General features: G+C 39.3%; 1 long non-coding RNA gene and 1 pseudogene across 1 annotated transcript; one reads left to right on the top strand and one right to left on the bottom strand.

Moving 5' to 3' along the window:
* The window catches only part of LOC148006609 (uncharacterized), a 2,902,548-nt pseudogene that overhangs the window by 1,547,563 nt on the left and 1,340,397 nt on the right, over positions 1-14,588 (bottom strand).
* Positions 892-3,538, top strand: LOC147995887 (uncharacterized). Its single transcript, XR_015673260.1, has 3 exons — positions 892-1,095; positions 3,145-3,230; positions 3,329-3,538. It is a non-coding gene; the product is annotated as an uncharacterized LOC147995887 (long non-coding RNA).

Below are 14,588 nucleotides of genomic sequence, written 5' to 3'. Positions count from 1 at the left end.
CACTTAAAAAACAAACAAACAAACAAACAAACAAACAAACCAAACCAAAAAAAAAACAAACACTCTTCAAGTTTTGTTTCCTTAGCACAGTGTTCTCCTGATTTGGTTATCTATTTATGTCCAGCAACTCTTCTCAACTGAAATGCCTTAAGACAACACATATTTAGTAATTCTCAGGGTCATTATGAATTAAGAATGTGTTATGGCTTAAATGAGGCCCTTGCTTCAAGGGTCTATCACATGGCTGCAACCAAAGTCAACCATGGTTGTGGTGCTATCTCAAAACTCCAGAAGCTCATTTACAGGTCTCTTGGCAGAGTTTGGGTCTTGCTGGCTGGTGACCAGAGGCTCTCTGGAGTTCTTTACTATGTGTTGCCCTCCTAAGGCAGTATATAGCTTCCTCAGAACCAGTGGAGATATGGTGTTGACTGCCAAGACAGAAAGGCCATTGAAGTGAATTCTGATCACTATGGCCCCATTCTGTTGGTCAGAATTCACAAGCTAGCCTACCCTTCTCAGGTTGGCAGGGGTGGGTTGTTGGAGAGTAGGAGTGCATGGGAGGATGGGCATTTATACAAGAAAGAGAACACTAGGAAATCAAGCTGTGGGGATTCCATCTTTGATTTTGGTTTGCCTCTAATTTGTAGGCTAGACTTCCAGTCAATGTTAGAGCTATTGTTCTGCTGAATGGAGGGACGCTGAGCCAGTGTAGGGAGCAGCTAAAGATGGCGCCAACATCCGGTGGTCGTTTGTGGTAAACACCTACAGCGCATGTGTTGGCAGACCCCCAGCACCTACAAGGCCAGGATGATATTCATGCTAAATAGGTATTTCATGCTCCACCAATCCCCAGTGGACAAATTTACAGCCACAGCCTGTCTTGTATTTAAGGCGAGTGCCTTTGTTCCCCGGGGTCCCTGTATCATCAATAAGGTGTTCCTGCAATAAAGGCTGATTGAGAAGGATCCAACGGTGTTGCGTCTTCCTTGCCAGTCGAGGTGGGCGCAACAACTGGTGGCCCGTACGGAGACCCGAGAAAATTATCTTTTCTCGTCTGGATCCAGAACTTTTTCAGCCTCAGGATGGTCGACGTCGGTAAGTTCCCAGTAGGGGCAGTTAGTTGCTGGAATTGGGACAATAGAGTTCCTATAAGTGGAACGGTAAAGTTCCTGAAGTTGGGACGATAAAGCTCCGGGATAAGGGATTGTAAAACTTCCCTAGTGGGACAATAAAGTTCTCTGGAAAAGCAGAGACAATGATAGCCTTGGTTTAGAGGCAAAAAGGGGTTTGTGGAGCACGGTAATGTTGTCTTTTCCATTTGTTCCTTTGTGGGTTGGACTAGCACTTTTGCCTTATACTCTTTTTGTGTTGTGGTGTTGCTTCTGTCTGAATTGCCACCGTCCAGGGCATGAATGCATTTGTTGGGAAGAGTCCATGATGAGCCACAAGATCGTGTGTAAATAAACACTCCAGCTCGCCAGCTCCCCTTGCTTGTAAATCGATCGTAAATAAGGTCGTAAAAGCATGGGAAGCTCACACTCCACCCCGCTCCTGTCAGCTCTTCAGGATCTTCTTGGTTACCGTAAGCTTAAAATTGAAAAGAAAATCCTGCTGAGTTTTCTTGATGAGTGTAACCGTTGTGCCCCGTGGTTTATAGTGTCAGGGTCGCTCACTTTGAGAGCATGGGAGAAGCTGGGAAAAGATCTGGATAAGGAGACTACAGTGGGCAAGCTTGAACCAGGGACAAGGCCGCTTTGGCGTATGATCCGTGCCTGCTTGGAAGATAAACGATGTGAAGAAGCTGTTAGGACAGATCAGAGAATCCTTACAGAGCAACAGGAGAGTATGTCAGAAGGAGAGAAAGTTTTGAAGGAAGGAGAGAAAAGAAAAGGGGGAAAAGAGGTAAAAGAAAAGGCAGAAAAGATCAAGGAGAGGATAGACAAAGGCGAGAATAGTAATCAGGATTTAGGAACAAAAAAAAATTTATCCCTCATTAAAGGCATTGACCTTGGAGATGTCTAGTGATTCAGAGTTTAGTGATAGTGACTTAGTTGACCTTGAGGAGGAGGTAGCTCATTATGAGAAAGAGATTTATCATATTCTGACTGGCCAAACACTTACGCTGTGCAGAAACAAGCCAAGGACTTAAATAAGAAGGCAATTATGCCAACAGCACCTCCTGCACCCCCGTATAACTTTCAAGGTAAAACAATGGTGAAGCCTGCAGGAAGTACTTCTTTTTGCCCAGAAGTATGGAAAGAGTTAGGATTGAGTTTTCCAGTTTTTCTGAATGCAAACGGGCAGCGACATCATGAACCTGTTGACTTTAAGACAATAAAACAATTAACAGAGTCAGTCAAAACCTATGGAGTCAACTCGGCTTTTGTTATCGCTCAAATTGAGGCTCTTGGCTGATACTGTCTCACCCATGGAGACTGGGGGAGTTTAACAAGAGCCTGCCTCTCTTCGGCTATGGAACAGGTGTAGTGAAAGGAAACTTAATTTTATGGACCCCGCTCTAGTGGCGGTGTGTTGGTTGATAACCAACCTTAATTTTTGAAGCATAGTGTTTTATCTGTGCTTGTGCTCCCAGCCCACACAGTAGGGGGGAGCGAAACTAGCTGCGGAGCTGCTACAGTGAACATGGAGACTGCTCAGTCTCACCCAATTTTTCTGGCTCTTCAGGAGCTGTTTAAAAGAAAAAGGCTTAGGATAAAAAGAAGCACTATAGAGAGATTTCTTAGTGAGTGCGATTGCCATTGCACCTTGGCTCGCTCTCTGGGAATCTCGAGGTGGACAGCTAAGAAAAGCTGGGAAAGATTTAAATTTTGCTTGGGAACAAGGAACCTTAAAGGGACAGGCTGCGTTAGAAAGGCTACAGGAGGAATGATCTGAAAAGGCTGAGAGTGAGGTGGAGGAGGACTCTAAGGAAAACAAGAACAAGAAAAGAATTTCTGCTTTTAGTGGCCAGACCTTCAACTTTTGCTCACAGAAAGAGAGTGCTCATTAAGAGAAGTTCTTTCAGGGAGCCTACCTTATCTTGTTGGTTTTATTCCAAGAGAGAAGTCAGTCTCCAGCTTTAAGTTATTTTTCTCTAGTTAGTCATCATTAACATGGAGAGTGCCTTTGATCCTATCCCCACAGCAGCCAGTTCCTGCCCCTGTGGTCAAAATGCCCCAGGTTGGGGGACAGAGAAGCCCCTCGGACTACAAAACTGCCAACAGCCAAAGGTAAAAGTTAAAACAGAGAACATTCCAGGCCCAAGCCTAACCAGATGTGTTTCAAATGCAGATGCTTCATCAACTCTGACCAACTTTTATTCCGACAGGACGAGATAAAAATAATAAGGACTTGAAGATCCGATCCTTCTCCTGATTTAGTAGCTCTGTTCCAAGAACCAGGGGCCATAAAACCTTTTGGCCCTTATCTCCTGGAGCCATAAAACAGGGATGTATTGGGGTAAGATGGGCTAGAAAAGGCCTCGATGATTTGGGCTAGCATGAGTAAAACTTGTAATAAAAAAGAGACAAGGTAATGGTAAAGTGTTTTTGTGTATGCATTCTTTTAGAGTTATGTTTTAGTCTTTGGACCCTGATTAGAGACAGGTTACACCCTAGACATGAGAGAGAATGGGTTTGGGAAAAACAGTCCTCCCAGACTCTCCACAGATGCTTTGGAGAAAGAGAAAAACTTTCAGAGCTCTCCTGGGAACAGAAGAAAGGTAGGAGACGTCCTGCCTCTCTGCTGGCTCCTATTACAGAAATGCTTATTTCTGGTTCTGAACTCCACAGATAAGATATCTGAGTCCTTTCAGTGGGACACCATCTAGTTTTTTTCCCTCTATGTCTATTGTCTGTCCTTGGTGCACCAAGCTGTCCATGTCTGTCAGTTTATGTCTGTGGTTTTTGTTTCTCATTGTTTAAATGTTTTATGTTTCATGTTCAAAAGAAAAAATGGTAAAAACTTTATCTGCCGGTCATTCACACCTTGATTTGGTCTTAACTTGTTTCTGAAAAGAGGACAAATGAATAAAAAGCAGTTTCAAACGGCCTTTGGAGCCCTGTACCTGCAGCAAAGAGCCTAGGTCAGCTGGACAAGTTGCCCGGGGGCGGAGCATCTGCAGGAGCTGATCTTAAAGGCGCCAGCAGCTCCTCAGCTTCTTGGTATGGGAGCTGATGGCTGTTTTCTCTTAGAAAAATCCCTGAGTTGTTATTAGACTTAGCAGGTGACAAGGTGTTTCTTTTAAAATCACAGGTAGAAAAGCAAAAATGGTGCTTGGTCTAAATATTAAAGACATGTGTTAACCACTTCAATTTTGTTTCTGACTGGTTTTAAATGTATAAATATGTTCTACATGCCTTGGTCATAGATTATTGGCCTTTAAGTTATTGGATATGGTTAAAAAATTATAACATCTATAACAAGAAGTTGATATAAAACTGATAATTTAGATAGAGTCAATCTAGACAATATGTGACATGAGCCAACCTAGAGAAACAGGTCTAAATTGAGATAATATTTTTATAGAACTCTTATCCTAGAAGCCAGGCACCCCCAAATTACAGAATGTAAAATTGTGTTGGAAGTTTTTAAAAGATTTCATGATTCTTTCAATTTAATTTCTGATTCTGCTTATGTAGTTAACGCTGTGCGCTCACTTGAAATTACAGGGCCAATTAAGTTGACTAGTACTATATGTCAAATTCTTTTAGAATTACAAAAATTAATTTGGACCAAGAAAAAATAAGTTTTTCATACAACATATTCGAGCTCATACTAATTTGCCTGGTCCCATGGCCAGTAATAACGCTTTGGTGGATGCTAGTACTCGCAGAGAATTTATTTTTCATACAGCTCCAGTTGATCTTGCTAGAGAATTTCATCAAAAGTTTCATGTTCCTGCTTTCACTCTTCAACAAAAATTTAAAATCTCTAGAGCTACAGCTCGTGATGTAGTATTACGTTGCCAGAATTGTGTTCAGTTTCACCACCCTCCTCAGGTGGGAGTTAACCCTCGTGGTCTGATTCCACTAAAACTCTGGCAGATGGATGTCACACACATATCTCAATTTGGATATTTAAAATATACACATGTTTCTGTTGATACCTGTTCTGGCATTATACATGCCACTCTGATGACTGGTGAAAAGGCTCCTAATGCCATTAGTCATTGCTTAGAGGCGTGGACAGCCTGGGGAAAGCCTGACAGCCTCAAGACAGACAATGGACCTGCCTACACTACAAAGTCTTTTCAGACATTTTGCCAAACAATACAGGTCAAACATATACAGGATTGCCATACAATCCCCAAGGTCAAGGAATTGTAGAAAGAACACATCGTACTTTAAAAGAGCTCTTACAAAAACAAAAAGGGGGAATTGCCTATGGCAAAACACCAAGAGAACAGTTGTCTTTAGCTCTTTTTACTCTAAATTTCTTAATTTTGGATATGCATGGCCGCTCTGCTGCGGATCACCATGCTGCTACTAAACCTATGACTATTCAAATACAGACAGCTGAGACTATCAATCAGATTGTAGACAGAACCGCAGTGGCATTAGAGATACAAGAAGAATTTAATGCCCACTTGGCATCTGGCTTTCTATTAGCTAACCAACGAATAGATTTGATTCAAGAACAAATTGAGGCATTATATCATATGACGCAGCTGTCCTGCGTTTCCTCTCTTAGAGGCTTATGTGTTATTCCATTGCAAGCTAACTTTTCTCAGTATTTTCAACAGAGCAAAGAAATCTCAAATTATTTGAAAGGAAACTGGTCCATGGAAGCAGAACAATTATCAAGACAATTGCTGATTGCTGTCCTTAACAACACCAGAATGGAACCCATCACGTTTGGAGATTTCACCTCGTGGATCACTAATGCTTTCTCATTTTTTAAAGATTGGGCTGGCATGTTTGCCTGGGGGGCCATTGTCCTCTTGGGATGTGGAGTATGTCTATGGCTTTTTTGCCGTTTACAACGAGAGCATGCCAGACACAAAGCGATTGTTTACCAAGCTATGGCGGCCATTGAAAGCGGTGCTTCTCCCAGTGCATGGCTGGCCTCTCTGATAGATTGAGAGTTCGCCCTAGATCATATTTTGTCACTGTCATGTGAAGTCATTGTATCCAGAGACGGACAACTTTCCTCAGGCTCGGACCAACCTAAGACAGGAGCCCGGTAGCGATAGGGTTAATTTCCAGTGATGGGTAAGGCCGAGTTTTTAGAGAGGAATGACCTAAGACAGGAGCAATGACGTGTATTGACGTGACACCCAGATCTAGACCAGTCATAGACAGAGGTGGCCTTGCCCTGTTTGAAGATTCGGGCTGGTCCTATGCCCCTCTGCTCTGCTTCTCCCCTAATATTAAACACACACGTATAGCCCAGGATGGTGTGTTGTACATAAGTCATCTCTAGCCATTGGGGTGCTGTCCTAACTGCAAGAGTGGTTCGCCATGGCCGAGCTGGGCACTCTGTGAGGCATGTCTGACCTCTCTCAGACCACTACCTCCACATAATGGGTTCATTTAAAAAAAAAAAAAGAGAGAGATGTAGGGAGCGGCTAAAGATGGCGCCGACATCCGGTGGTCGTTTGTGGTAAACACCTACAGCGCATGTGTTGGCAGACCCCCAGCACCTACAAGGCCAGGGTGATATTCATGCTAAATAGGTATTTCATGCTCCACCAATCCCCAGTGGACAAATTTACAGCCACAGCCTGTCTTGTATTTAAGGCGAGTGCCTTTGTTCCCCGGGGTCCCTGTATCATCAATAAGGTGTTCCTGCAATAAAGGCTGATTGAGAAGGATCCAACGGTGTTGCGTCTTCCTTACCTGTCGAGGTGGGCGCGACAGTGAGGCGAGTTTTTCTTATTTGTAAAGACTGACTAATAAGGCCTCGCCAATGCCATTCAAATAAAAAAAGAAAAAGAAAAAGACAAATGTAGCTTTCAATTTCTTACCATTTTATATCGGATGGAAGATAAACATGACAATGCCTCTTCTTCTTCTTCCTATTTTTATTATTATTATTATTATTATCATTATTATTATTATTTAGGTTTTCACTGGAGGATCACTAGGGACTATTATGTTATTTAAAATTCTTTACATGGTAGTATAGATGAAGGACTCTGACTAAAATATTTCCTTTGTAATATATATTTCATAAGTGGAAATTGTAGAACTGACTTGCGAGGCTTTATCTTTCTAAAAATATAAATAAAAAATCAACTATCCATTAAGAAATAGAACTCACTTAGCTTCTCCATACCTGCCTTCATAACCACAAGAAGCAATTTCATCTCTTGAAAAAAACAGAATCAATTCAATTTCTTTGTGTAGAATCGGGATTCTTACTCACTGATGAATCTGATATTAGGTCTGCATTAAAATAAGATTTAATCATTATGTTAAAATATATTTTCCTTAAATTTTACTAAGGAAATATGGTTTCTATTATTTTCAGGTGCAAATATTTAGGTTCCAAACTCCTGCACGAATGGCCATTATTTCTATACTTAGTACAAAAACTAGTAAAATTGTTTTTTTTATTCTTCAGCAGTGTTCAGACAAAAACGTGTCACAATAAACTCACGGTATCATGTTTTAATAAATGTAATCCATTCTGTTACCTTGTAACACAGTCCCTGGGGTAGGCAAGGGTGAAAGTGGTAAGGAGGATGAAGTCCACCTCCTTGCTTAGGAGAACTATGCAGCTCACTATAATAGGAAAAACAGAAAAGAAGTTTCTTGGAATGGTTACTTTTTCTGTCCTAAAAGAACTTTCTATAGAACTTACAGCTAATATGTTAAAGAAATTTCAAGTTTCTGCCAGCCATTTGATTAAAAAAAAACTTACTAATCATTTTTAGAAAGTTTGGTTTCCTGTTTCCCATATCCAGAAACTAAGTCAGTGTAGCTTGATGATCTCATCTATACACTACATCCATACATACATGTGTGCACGCGCACATACACACACACACACACACACACACACACACACACACATATATGCACATTATATAAACATTTTTATATACTATAATGACACTTTATCTTAAACATTAAAGTATTTCTTTTATGCACAGGTAAAAACAGTCTAACAGCATTATTTTCTACTTGTCATGAAACAAGTGCACCTTCAACTAAAAAACCTGAGCTCAATTTTTGTCAGTAGTAACTGCTTTACAGAACATAATTCCAGTATCGATAGAAAAACAGCTTACCAGCATTTGTAATATGCAAACCAAATTTGCAATCTCACCCAGATGTATAAATGTGCCCGGCACCTGAACCATAAAGAAGTCAATTAATAATGGATGAGTATATTAAAGAAATTGGTCATTGTCTCTGGATATTACTATTAGGTTAAGCATGATGTGTGCTGTTATAGAACTTTTTCTGCTACAAACAACACTGGTAGTAAAGCAAGACCCAAACATATCACTTTAGCAAATTCCAAACAAAGCTATTCTGTGTACACTGCAGTAGCACATAGTTTAAAAACCTACTCACTACCTCTTTTTCAAACATATTGAAACACCTCAATGCTCTATGAAAAACAGCAAAGTTATTGCACCACCAGAAATACACAGTAAAATATCTAACTTCATTTCAGTAGAGCATGAGACTTAATCTCTGGGTCAAAGGCACCAATTATAAAAGGAAATAAACACTCTAACTAGTCCAAATAAAAGACACACAATCCAGGTACTTTATTTACAAGTCATAAGCCTAATTGGACAGGTATACAGCTATACTAAACTATTTCCATGCCATAATGTCCCTTGTTACTTGCTGTTTTTCCAGGCCATATGCTCAGGGTCCATCTCCTCACTTGGTGGCTTCCTCCTCCCTTGGTCTCCTCTCTTGTTCCCCCTTCTCCTCTCTCTTGAGACCCTCCACTCCACCCTCAAGTCCCACCTTTCTTCTTCTATTGCCTAATCACAGACTCTATCCATTTTTGATGAGTTAAAATAAGAAGCAAAGTTTACAAAGCATCACTTGGGGTACTTGAGGATCTGCTTCTCAGGGCTTCCAGGTCTTGGAAGCCAGTATGGAGGGAGCATTTAAATACAAGCAGCACCACGCCAAATCCACCAATAACTTTTCCTTATCTGACCAATAACCATCAACATCTTTACCTAGTACACAGCCCATACAGATATTTTCAGATCCTAGCACCCATAGCTATGGCTTCTGGTAAAATGTAAGTACCTGTCACATTCTTACAAACTCAAGAGAAACTGAGCAAATTATCCAGTGTTTTCACAACAGTCCAGTATTTAATCTGCACGAATCTAAGGGTCATCAATAACAAACCAACAGAAAATGCCACTAAGCAAAGACAACAGCCATGATATATTATATACCAAAGGTACAACCATGAATTAACCTTTAAAAGGAAGTTACATAACCTTTATATTTTAAAGACTTTTAAAATAAGAGTCTCACTTGGAAATTATGCATAGTTCATCTTTGAATATTGAGTGTGGGCCATGCACCCCCACTGCCCTGGCCTTAGAGGCAACACCGGAATGTTCCTCTTCACTGGGCTAGCTGACCTGTTCCAAAGTGCAGCACAGTACATGGGTCTCACCTCAAACAGAGTGAGCTACTCTATGTGAGATTCGTGGAAATGGAAAGATACACGGTCCTCACTGGAGGGCAAACTAGATAAGCACATGGAGAAAGGATGTGGAGGAATAGTTAGAGATATCAAAGACACAAGATAGTGAAAGAGAAATCGCTGAGAGACAGTCTGTGACTAATAGAATTTAAATTGTTGCTCCTGTAGAATGAAAAGTAAAGTTGCTAACAGAGTAAAAAACATCTGCATCCTCAGAATCCAGGAAGGGTTTGTAAAAGGCCCCAAACATGTGCAGAGATTAAATAGCTCTAAACAGAATCATCAAAGAGATGATTCAGGAAACAGCACACAAAGGAAGTCACAGAAGGATCAAATGCTCCGGTTACATTGACCTAATTTCTTAATATAAGGAACAAGAAATCAGTTTCCAAAAAACACGAAAGATGCTTCATCTAACAATACAAGTCAATATTAGACATAATTTTTATAAAGCTACTGTGTAGAAGTCAAAGATACTAACTTCTAAAATGACTCTTAGTACGTTTAATTTTTGTGCAATGTCTAATAATGACTCAGAGAATGTGATATTGGAAAAAAGTAGAAGAAAGGCATTGGAAAAGGAGTTTTAGGCACAGGTTTGGGTGTAAATTTAGTAAAAGACAATCTAGTCATTTTATATCTAGCAAATACATATACAGGCTCCAAATGGGTCAAAGACCTTAAGATACAAAAATGAATGTCATAAAGTTAAAACAAGAATATAGTATCAAGGTATTATGACCAATTTTTTAAAGGAAAGGAATATTTCATTTTGTGGAACTTAAACATTTCCTCTAATATTTGACTTCTGGTGGCCCATCCAAAAGAAATGAAAAAGATATGAATTATAAAAGGATGTTAAATATTTTAAAAATCCAGTGGCTAATAAGATGCAGCTAATTAAGTAAGCAAAGAAGAAAATATTCCTCTGCAAAACCATGCTTGGCCAGCCAGTGATGGAAAGCAAGACAAAAGAAGATTAGTTTCCTGTTACTTTCAAAGAACAAGCACCTACCCAGGTCAAAATCTAAATGCAGACTACTAAAACAAGCAGCTGACTTGGCTTCCACCCACCAGACTGAGCGACAAAGGAACTTAGAAACATCACCAAACATGCACAACTGTTTTTTTCCCTCATTTTGACAGATGTTCACTCAGTATTTTCTTAGCTTTCAGCAATGGACACGTACTGTGCCCTTCCTTCAGTTACAAATCCCTTGCTTTCTAGAACTTAAATTTTTATCTATTTAATGTAGGAAATTCAGAAAGAAAAGGCAACATGGTACACAAGTATGCTGAAGAAACTGACCACAAGCAATGAAACAAAGACTCAACAAGCTCAGGAAGTTATCCCAAGATCTACTGACACAAATCACTAATCTCAAAATTTTCTGAAAACATTTAACAGCTAATAATAACCCTAGAAAACTTGAAAAATTGATACACATATGAATTATAAATGTGTGTCTACAATCACCCTTCCTGGTGCACCGTGTAAGCAGATGATGGCAACTAAGAAAGACTAATTCCAGAAAAGAAATCCAGATGACCAGATTCTGTTTTGCCTCAACAGGGTCGTTTCTAAAATAACCATTGTTTTTTCTTAAATCTGACAAAACAGGAAACAGAAGAAACTGGGATATAACCAAAATCTAGATCCTTTCTACTGTGCTATATGTCTTTCTTCTCATTTATGTGTTCCTAAAACAATGATTTTTTTTTAATATTTGTGGTTTTACAATTTATTCTACAAGGAAAACAATGGGAAAGACTTGCCACTTTCTTTGGAACTGTAATGCAGGGTAGTAAAACAAATGAAGATCTTGTGATTGTAAAGAGACTAATTTTCCAAGACAGTTATGGAAATATTTTTTCTAAGAAACCAACTCACTCAAATGAGGCAGATAGACTCTGGTTACAAGTGGTTGTGTCCTTCCTTGAGTCGGGGTTCCCTGCTCTGTAGCCTTCCCTTGAAAGTTCTGTTCTCTTGGTGTCATCTCCTGAAAGCCGAGGTTAGGTACAATGGTGTCTGCTTTTAAGTTCTAAAAAATACTGAAAAACATAAACTTCAGTGTCTGCACGGTGACATAAGCCACATCGCTCATCTAGTTAATATGAAAAAACCACGCTTTCACTCCCAACCTAAGTTGGGATTGAGTTCCAGGTGAACATCATCCTCCAGTTTCAGAAATCAAAACTATACACTGGTCATTGCTCAGATTTAGATTTTGTTTGGATTCATGTTGTCACTTGTAGAAGTTTGGACCTGGTTCTTCCTCCCAGCCCCATGCTCCCAGAAATAAGACGGAGACTCAAAATATATTAACAAATACCTTGGCCATAGAGCTAGACTCTTCTCTGACAAATTCTAACCCGCTTACTCAAATCTACATTCTGCCATGTGGCTCATTACCTGTGCTCAGGAACCACGAGTCTGTCTGGTCACATTTTCCAGGGCAATTCTCTCTGACCTGGATCTATCCCAGAATTCTTTCTGCCTCCCGGATGTCCCACCTTTTATTCTATCCTTTCCTATAGGCCATAATTTTTTTTTTAACTGAAAGGTGATATATCCAAACAAATACACAAGATACTTTCTCTACAGTCACTACCATTCTTAAAGTCTTCAAAGAGCTAATTATTCCAATTCTACTTTTACTTCTAATGCACCAAGACCAACACCAACATTCAGACGCCATCCATGGGAGGACTATTGCTTTAAAGAACTTATGTGCTCCAGCTTTTCCTTTCAGTTTATTCTGGTAATAATGCCACTCCAGCTGGGTGTTAGCATCAGGATGAAAGGTGTTCTATGTAGACCAGGCTGGCCGGGAAGTCATAGAGGTTCACCTGCTAGGATTAAAAGCTTGCTCCACCAAACAAGGCTCTGATGAACTAACTCAATCTAACAGCAGCAGAGTCAGTTTTCTGTGGCCATTGATTTCTTACAATGAAAAACAGGCAGCTCAGATTCCAGGTTCAGATTGTAGGAGGAGAAAATGAGACAAAAAACTACAATCAGAATTTTATAATTCTGGTATAAGTAGGTATAAATAGGTTTAGAGAGCAGGGGGCTCAGAACAAAGAGACATTTAACACACAAGCTCTCCTGCCTCACTACATAAGCCAGACAAAAGTACACTACACCAGAAGGTAAGTGTCCCTACCCTAAAATCAATTCCTTTACATTCAAAAATTCCCTTTCAGAGCTGAGTCAAAACTACCTAGAACAAAAATAAAGCCTTGTTGGGAATCTAGAATTTTCTAGTATTTTCACATAAGAGAAAAACTGACTTTCAAACGAAACTGCAAACGTAGCTATGTTGTCCAGAAAGAACTAAAGAAAAATGCTAAATAAATGCTTCTAATACTAGTAAGTAGTACACACATAAACCTGAAATTTCATTTGCAAAACAGACTACCCAGTTGACTCAACTCAATGATATAGAATTATCCAAAACCCAGAAGTTAGTATGTTTACCTACATTAAGGGAGGAGTTATTTGAACAGAAGAGAAAGTCTGAAGACACAGTATCGCAGAAAATTCCCCTTAATGAGCAATAAAAAGATATAGAAAATATCCAGAAACTCTCATCTATGTGAGATAACAGAGTCCTCACTTTAAGATACACTTCTCTGTATATTTCAACGTACACTAAAGCAGTACTATTCTAATTTCCCTATACCTATGATAATAAAGGGTAGCCAATTTGAACAAATGAATAAATTTAATTGAGAAAAAACAAAATACTTTCCAAAGAATATATTGTTATCATTTCAGATACACACAGACACACAGACACACAGACACACAGACTCTCTCTCTCTCTCTCTCTCTCTCTCATGTATCAATTTTTTTAAACAAACAAAAATACAGATCTTTAAGATCTGTTATACTTCTTACACCCAGGAGACAAAGAAGAAAACAGTATCAACATGCCTTCCAGAACTCTGATGTCTGGGTGCCCTTAATACTGACATATTGCCTAAACGGGAAAAAAAAAAGAGCATTCAAACCCAAACTAATTCTTCTCATTAAAAACATATTTAGTCAACTTTAAAAATCACATTTAGGAATAATGTTGACATAATGTAGAATATATTATGGACTGCACACCACCTTAATAGTTGAATTTCCATTTCTTCAGTTTTCTGATAGAACGTTAAATCATTTCTAACAATAGCATAGCATTATTTCCTATTCTACATTCTAACCTTCTTCCTTTAAGATTATAATTTTATAAGATAAATCTTATTATACAATTTAGTTATGTGTAGTTTCACCTATTTAGCTTTGATAAACTCCATTCTGCACAACTCTACAAATTTTATTTAATGAAACAATTACAATGGCTACTACTACCCAATGTTCTTGATAAGTAATAAAACACAAGAGGATTACAAGGAGTTAGATTAATTCTCACAACACTATAGGGAAAAATTACTATCACCCACAACTTTTATATTAGTAATATAAGTTCAACAGCTGGTGAGTGCCCAAATTGGAATTTATTTCCAGTCAGTCTGATTTCCAAGCTCTTAAATTATCATACTTGTTGTTATTAAAATCTCGTTGTAATAAAGTAACCACCACAACCATCCAAATAGAGCACACAAAACTAACACAGTTCCACTTGGTGAGATTTAATGGGAGAACAAGACAAGGGAAAGGGGCAAGAGAAAGAAGAGAAAAGAACGAAGAGAAGAGAGAGCATGAGGGCAGAAGAAGTCTGCCTTTCATTTGGAATATGACATAACTACTCCCACGTGGATTTGGGATTTGGACCAAAGGAATACTGGGAATGTAGGGCTGTTGCCGTGTCAACAGTTACCAAATGGTGTTGCTGCTCAAGGCAATTCCTGATACCAACAATACTGTCCCCGCCAGCGGGGACCCAGTTATTCAGGGTCCCGAAGAGGCTTTCTACCTGTGGGCCAAAATGGGGGTG

Source organism: Rattus norvegicus, chromosome 2 (assembly GCF_021556685.1).
Source record: "Rattus norvegicus strain SHRSP/BbbUtx chromosome 2, alternate assembly SHRSP_T2T, whole genome shotgun sequence".
In the NCBI taxonomy this organism is placed as follows: domain Eukaryota; kingdom Metazoa; phylum Chordata; class Mammalia; order Rodentia; family Muridae; genus Rattus; species Rattus norvegicus.
The sequence above is the reverse complement of the archived record's forward strand: the minus strand, read 5'-3'. Positions and strand labels throughout refer to the sequence as shown.